Below are 7796 nucleotides of genomic sequence, written 5' to 3'. Positions count from 1 at the left end.
TGGCCTCTCAGATTGTGAGATGTTAACATTTAGTCCTCCCATTGTTTTGCATTGGCGTGTTCTCACGTCACGTGACTCTCAAGCTCCCGTCTGCGGAGAGGAAAACATGGCGGAGATTCCCTGTTTTTTCAGATAAAAATATAATTTTTTAACTTAGTTTGGGCATAAAAATACATTCTGACACCATTTATAGCGAGAAATGTGCTCTTTGCTTCCACAGTCTTCAGCCAGTTCGTGCTTATGATAAATATTTTAATAGTTATCACGAATGTTTTTTATCGTTGCTATGAGGGTTGCTATGACGCTGCCATGCGGAAGACCAGGCCACAGCGTGCTGTTAAAATCACCGTCCCTGCGTGGCGTCGTTCAGTGATCGTGAATGTTATTCACGTTATAATATTAATATTTGAGGCTAGATTACACCTCTAATGCTAAGGATCCTGCGAGACCGTTCATCCCGGAGGGGGACCGACTGCGCCACGGACGGACTGGGCGAGCGGAACTGACGTGTGGCTTTTAGTAAACATCCGGTCCTTTAACTCGGGGCTGCGTAATAACCACCGAGCGCTTGGAAGACAAACAATGTCATCTTCCTTCTGTTAGGTGAGTAGTTTATTGTTTTTAAAGATCGCTAGGTTTACAGTCTGAGTGCTGAGACAGCGGATGCGGAGTCCGTTGATACACACAATGGATGCTATTCTTCAGCTAATTCGCCATTGATAGCCACATGCTACAGCCCACATTAGCCTGTGCTACCTGGGAGGTGAATACATGGTTGTTGAAACCAGTTCAAGACGCTTAGCTCATCATTCAGGGACGCTACAATATAAATATAAACATGAATTTGATTTATGAATGCTTTAGATTAATAAGGAGTGTATTTCTCTACCATTACTCCACAATATCAGGTCAATTTCGTTTAATATATAGTATGCACTATGACAATAATGTTTCCATGTTATGGAGTTGCGATTAATTTTATAAAACAATTGCTATGTTCTGTTTTTTAATCAAGGAGGATCAAAGTGAAGCTACAGGAGTTTCATTAACGTCAATAACTTGGACCGTACACTTTGTTTTGCTTGATGAAGAGCAGGAAGGGCAGCCTGGAGAGAAATTGAAGCCGGGTTGAGCCCACTACCATCATCCACGTACCACGAGGAAGATGAGGGAGAGAAATGATCCTACCATTAAAGAGGTACTTTTAAGTTACATACCAGAAACACCATTTTATATAATGTGCCAAATATACATTTTTATTAAATCCCCAAAGTACGCTTGCTGACATACAAGTTAATATCACACTGAAAGAATTTTGATCAATCATGCTTCCCTGCTGTGATTGTTTAACTGGGAAAACAACTTTTTCCACAGGACGGCAAGTAAATTTAATAGGGCTGTGAAATGATTAAAATTTTTAATCAAATTAATCACAGGTTTCTATGGATTAATCATGATTAATCACATTACCGATTTTCTCGGAATATTTTTGTGAAAAAAAGATTTATGACATTTAACTTTTCTTTTGTGCTGCAACTCAGCAGTTCTTCAGCAGTTATCATTGCTTTTCCGTATGGAACATTAATATAATATTCATCCTAAACAGAATTCGGGCTCCTTAGCCATTGTGTGGTTGAATAAAACTTTTTTTTTTTTTTTTTAAATCAAACAGAAATTATTTGAGCTTCTTAAGCCTGAAACATGCTTCTGCAACTGCGGCTTTTCACGCCGCTGTGGAGCAAGACTCGTTGTCATTCATGCTTCCCCAACCGTTGCGCGTCTTACAAAGCAATTCCGCGCCAGAACACTAGGCGGAGTAATGCTTTTTGTCGAAGACGACCTGAGAGACGCCTTCTTTCTTCTTCATCGATTGTTTATTTACATAGCTACTGCGGCTCCTTGTAGCTGACCACTTCTTTTGCACAATGTGTCCTGCGATTGAGTCTGGTTTGGCGCATTCCACTTGAACGCCCCTCGCCGACCAACACATGCTTCGTGTTGCGGTGGTTAGACGGGTATTGCTACGGTGAAACGATAACGTCTTCTCGCAGAGTGTGCATATCACCTTGGTTTTACTGAATGTTCGATCTTTGTTTTTTTGGAACACGATCTTCCCGTCCAGAAGGTCCTCAGGTTCATCAGAATTATCCATGTTGTTTGTTTGTTTGAATGGCAGCTGCCGTCTGCATTAGAGCGGCGACTAGTGCAGAGGCGGCAGAATTGGAAGGTCCTTCTGCGCATGCGTTAAATGCGTTAAAAAAAAAAACGAATTAATCCGGTAATTTAATCATAACGCGTTAACGCGTTATTTTTCACAGCTCTAAAATTTAAGGAATATATTTGCAAAGTTTTCCTCTGTTATGTATAATGATGACCCCCATCAAACATAATGTTAGCAATCTTTACACCTTTTAATTTATACTGATTATTTCTGTCTACATGTGTGAATTTGCCTTCATTAGTTTCAGAAAAGAGCGATGATGTATCGGTCAGTGGGCGGCAGCACGAGACTCCGCAAACTAGTCTGTAAGCAAAGTAGACGAAGGCATCAAGGTTGCGGCCTGCCATCATTGTTATTTTGCTTAAGGGACTGAATATGTACCATGTAGAAATATGAGCATTTCCCTTATATCTACCAAAACTGCTTGTTTCACAGACTGCAGTTTTGTTTTGATCCGATGTGGTGTGCAAATACTAACCATATCTGTAATGGGTTGTGGGGCATTAACATTTGTAACTCTAATTTTGTTTTGACACACTGTGAAAAGAACGTTGAGAACATCACCACTCTACAGGAAGACACAGTCCAGTAATGGGTGTCAGAAGTTCAGTAGTGAACGACAGGTACTGTGGAAAATGTGTGTCATTGTTGTACAATGTCCTTTGACTCTGTTTACACAAGGTTAACACAAAAAGGTTTGATTGTAAACTGATATTGGTATGAATTCATGTTATTCTCCTCTTCACAAGAAACAAACAATCCAAATTACCTGCAGAATGCCCTTGATGGACGCTTCAGGAGCATTGTCAGACTGGTGAGACAGCAAGATGCCAACTTTAATGCCAATTTATTTGTGTAACATTCTGTGACCAAATGTATAGATAACTTTTTGTAGATTGTAAAAAAAGATAACCCATTTATTAAAAAAAAACGACACTAGAATTACCGCACTGCGTTGTATGACTCCGCTAACCAGTGCAGTGTCCGTCTACATATTTCTACATATTTTCTCTCGTATAAATGACACTGTATCTCTTGACAACTGAAGCCATAAGATGAGGTCAGTGTGGCCTTGACCTTTTGACTTTAACACAAATACACAGTTAGACAATCCGAAAACATACAGTTATGCCAAAATATATTTGGTTTCACATTCTAGATGGCATAAGCAGAGACATCAACTCAGGAAAAATATTTCTGTAGAAAAGAAAGCCCTGTACAAACGCACTATTGAGACGTTTTGTTTTTTATCATATATTCTCAGGAAGGACTGATGCATTTACTGAGACGGGATGTGAGGGCCTACTCTGCGTGCTCAGAGTTCAAGCCCAGCAGGCTGCAGCAGGCCTGACATATTCCGGAACAGCAGCACAGTCTTTGGATGACTCCTCTGAAGATGAAAACATGGCGAGGTACTGATGAAGAACTGTGAGGGCTGTGATTAGCTACACTCTCTTGCTACAAGGCTACTCTTGCTACTCCCTGGTAGCCTTAATAAGGCATTAGCTTAATGTTGGGTAGCTGTTAGCTTCAGCATTTTTAGTTTTTAGCGGCCTGTCTGACGTTTATGTTTAAAACAAAAAAATCAGAGGGAACCATCTTCATAATTTAACACTATGGTTTGTTTGTGTGTCCTTCAGTTCTTCTCAAGAGAAGCAGTACAGGTGTGCCTCAGCTCCACGGTCCCTCCTGCAGCCTCCGCTCCTGATGCTAACCTCATGTCTCCATCACACCAAGTAGCAGACCTGGATTGACAGACCTTTCTCCAGAGCTGCCCCCTCCCTCTGAAACCCCCCTCTCCAAAACACTATTTGTGGCGTTTTTAAAGTCTTATTTGCATGAGAATTGTTGATCATATCATTTCCAGCAGATGCCTTAATGTAATGTTTGTGCACAATAAATGACATTGTTCATAACATAATGGTATTTCCTTGCACTTCTACACCATGATATTGTCAGATAAGATGCTGACTACATTAAAGCAGTGAATGCTCTGCTTTAAGCAACATAAACACACAATGATCCAATGGATCTGAAGTAGAATGGGCACATTACATTCTGTAGAGAATGCCTCAGTAATTGAAGTCAGAAAATAACTTTCTTTATCTTTGTCATTTATAGTCACAGCAAAGCACACAGGTCTGGTTGTCTAGGGACACCCATATCATATTGTTTAAGATGTGGAACATCAAGTTTGTGTATCAGTGCAAAATACATACCGTCATTAGTCAAGAGTTCACTCTTGTTTACACTAAATTTAGGTGACCCAGATGTTTCACAATGCATCTGATAAGGTCTTATGAGAAACATTCTTAGCATTAAATAAATGAACACAGAGGATAGCAATAGATGTTTGACTCAAATCAGTAGCTGGTAATCAGCAGCCTGACTTATTCAAACACATTAATACTACAATGAATGAGGCAGGGGTTATCTATCAGAAATCATTTCTGGGACATTCATTTAAAAGATCTCCAGTATAAGCAAATGTGTTTGAAAATTGGTTTACATCCAAGTGTGAGGCTGTCCCATCACATGGATTTAAGACATATATATTGTTTGTATGAGCTGTCCCTCAGTTAAGTACTTGCACTTCTTGAAAAGCTCTATATAAATAAGATGTATTATTGTTTATACATTGCTTTATACATGTTTTCCTAAAACTCACTGTAGATACAGAAACAACAGTATGGTTCAGGTGACAGTGAGTGGAATGTGAAGGTAATTTCAATGAGCTCAAGAGAAACCTAATGTGACGATATAGTTGATTTCTGATAAGACAACCCCTGCCTCATTCATTGTAGTACATCATCTTAAACAATATGATATGGGTGTCCCTAGACAACCAGACCTGTGTGCTTTGCTGTGACTATAAATGACTGGAACCTCAGATAAAGAAAGTTATTTTCTGACTTCCATAACTGAGGCATTCTCTACAGAATGTAATGTGCCCATTCTACTTCAGATCCATTGGATCATTGTGTGTTTATGTTGCTTAAAGCAGAGCATTCACTGCTTTAATGTAATCAGCATCTTATCTGACAATATCATGGTGTAGAAGTGCAAGGAAATACCATTATGTTATGAACAATGTCATTTATTGTGCACAAACATTACATTAAGGCATCTGCTGGAAATGATATGATCAACAATTCTCATGCAAATAAGACTTTAAAAATGCCACAAATAGTGTTTTGGAGAGGGGGGTTTCAGAGGGAGGGGGCAGCTCTGGAGAAAGGTCTATCAATCCAGGTCTGCTGCTTGGTGTGATGGAGACATGAGGTTAGCATCAGGAGCGGAGGCTGCAGGAGGGACCGTGAAGCTGAGGCACACCTGTACTGCTTCTCTTGAGAAGAACTGAAGGACACACAAACAAACCATAGTGTTAAATTATGAAGATGGTTCCCTCTGATTTTTTTGTTTTAAACATAAACGTCAGACAGGCCGCTAAAAACTAAAAATGCTGAAGCTAACAGCTACCCAACATTAAGCTAATGCCTTATTAAGGCTACCAGGGAGTAGCAAGAGTAGCCTTGTAGCAAGAGAGTGTAGCTAATCACAGCCCTCACAGTTCTTCATCAGTGGAGAAGTACCTCGCCATGTTTTCATCTTCAGAGGAGTCATCTAAAGACTGTGCTGCTGTTCCAGAATATGTCAGGCCCGCTGCAGCCTGCTGGGCTTGAACTCTGAGCACGCAGAGTAGGCCCTCACGTCCGCTCTCAGTCAATGCATCAGTACTGCCTGAGAATATATGATAAAAGACAAAAACGTCTCAATTGTGCGTATGTGTGTATGTATACATACACCAGGGTTTCCCCCAGTGCTTTATAGGCCTGGCGGGCCGCCAGGCTTTTCTCCCCCCCCGCCAGGCTAAGCGTCGCTTGTTTATTTATTAAAAAAAAAAAAAAAAAATGTTATGCACCAGAAACATGATACCAAAGACGGCATTGCGCTTTTAACCGCATCTGGTGATACGGTTGAAACCGTAATGGCGACATCTTATGGTCAGTATGTGAACCCATAAGGTAAGAGGTCAGGTGTATTTTCCATCACCTGAACCTCCAAAACACGACCTGTCTCTACCACGCAACAACTTTCACGGAGAAAGGGTCAAAAAACCTTGGACTCTTTCTTTTTCCGGAGTCGGGGGAGCACTGAGGGGACGATGAGGCCGCTCTTTCCCCCACGGCCAAGCGGAGAGCATCGCCAGCGAGCCGACCGAGCCGCGGCTCGATGATGAATCAGAGCCAGAGCTAGTTAGCACGTATGTTAGCGCGTCGGATGTCAGCATTTCGAATGTTAGCATGTCGGATATTAGCACGTCGGATGTTAGCGCGTCGGAGCAGCCTGCTGCGAGCCGCGATGGGAAACATCGAAGTAGCGGATTTAACCCAAAGTTTAACCCAAAGACCTCAGGAACGTAGTTCCAAGTGGACCAACGTTGCCATTGAACGTTTTCTGATGAGACTGGGTTGCACATTAATGTCTTATCAATAAATTACTTCTTCCCCACAGTCCTCAGGGCTCAGTGTGTATTGTAATGGTGTATTTAGATGGTGATTTTGGATTATGAGTACAACAAGATTGCTGAGATCTACAAGTTGGCAATTAATTTTGTGATTGATTAGTCTGGTCTGATTTAATGCAACATTTCAAAGATGGCGGAGACAAACACTGCTAACGATACAGTGTATACGAGTTTTCAAAAGTGTGGAAACAGTATACATCAAAGTCTTCAAAGACCATTAGCTGCTAAATGTGTAAAGCTGATTTCACATGGAAAAGCAGTACAACATCATTGTGATTTGAACCTGAGAAGTGAAAACAAGTTAGAAACATTCTTCTTCTTCTCTCGGTTTAGTGTCAGAGCGTAAATAACTTAAAGGTTAATACTAGGGATGCACAATATGGATTTTTCCAGCCAATATCGATAACCAATAATTACATGCTTGGCATGGTGGATATCGATACTTATTTCACATTTCATGATGATGATTTAATATTCCATTGTTAACACAACAAAAACAGTTCTGAGTTTTTTGTCAGGTACATTAGAAAACTTGAAACAACTTTTTACTGTTGGGGCCTGTTGTTGCCAGTGGCTACAGCTGCTGTTGGGGCATGTTGTTGCCCGTGGCTGTAGGAACTAGTGCTTTTTGGGCCTGTGGTTTCTTTCGATGCCTGTGGTAACTTGTGCTGCTACAATTGGGGCCTGTGGCTGTTGTTGCTAGTTTGGGGGTCTGTGGCTGCTGCTGCTTCTGGGGCCTCTGGTGGCTGCTGCTGCTGCTGTTGGGGCATGTGGTTTTGGTTGTGGTCTGTGGCTGCTAATGATATGGCTGTTGGGGCCTTTGGCTGAGGTTGGGGCCTGAGGCTGCTGTTATATATATATTTAACCGGAGATGGCACTTGTGGAAGCATACAACCAGGTGCAGTAATCATAATATTTTTAAATGGAATTTGAGAAAGTCATTTCCATAAAGAGATTCACACTTCCGGTTCCACAAGTAGTCATTGCAGTTTATAGTATTTGTTGAAGCAATGATGACAGGAAATAGAGGAAAACAGTAAGACAGTG

At 41.1% G+C, this 7796-nt stretch overlaps 1 long non-coding RNA gene across 2 annotated transcripts; it reads left to right on the top strand.

Moving 5' to 3' along the window:
• Positions 1 to 369: 369 nt before the first annotated feature.
• On the top strand, positions 370 to 4104 carry LOC128430041 (uncharacterized). Of its 2 annotated transcripts, XR_008333939.1 has the most exons (6): positions 370 to 603; positions 1016 to 1198; positions 2769 to 2844; positions 2971 to 3035; positions 3486 to 3633; positions 3862 to 4104. It is a non-coding gene; the product is annotated as an uncharacterized LOC128430041 (long non-coding RNA). The 2 variants fall into 2 exon arrangements; XR_008333938.1 differs by lacking the exon at positions 2769 to 2844.
• Positions 4105 to 7796: the final 3692 nt, after the last annotated feature.

This window comes from Pleuronectes platessa, chromosome 23 (assembly GCF_947347685.1).
Source record: "Pleuronectes platessa chromosome 23, fPlePla1.1, whole genome shotgun sequence".
NCBI lineage: Eukaryota > Metazoa > Chordata > Actinopteri > Pleuronectiformes > Pleuronectidae > Pleuronectes > Pleuronectes platessa.
This window is presented reverse-complemented; position numbering and strand designations above follow the sequence as displayed.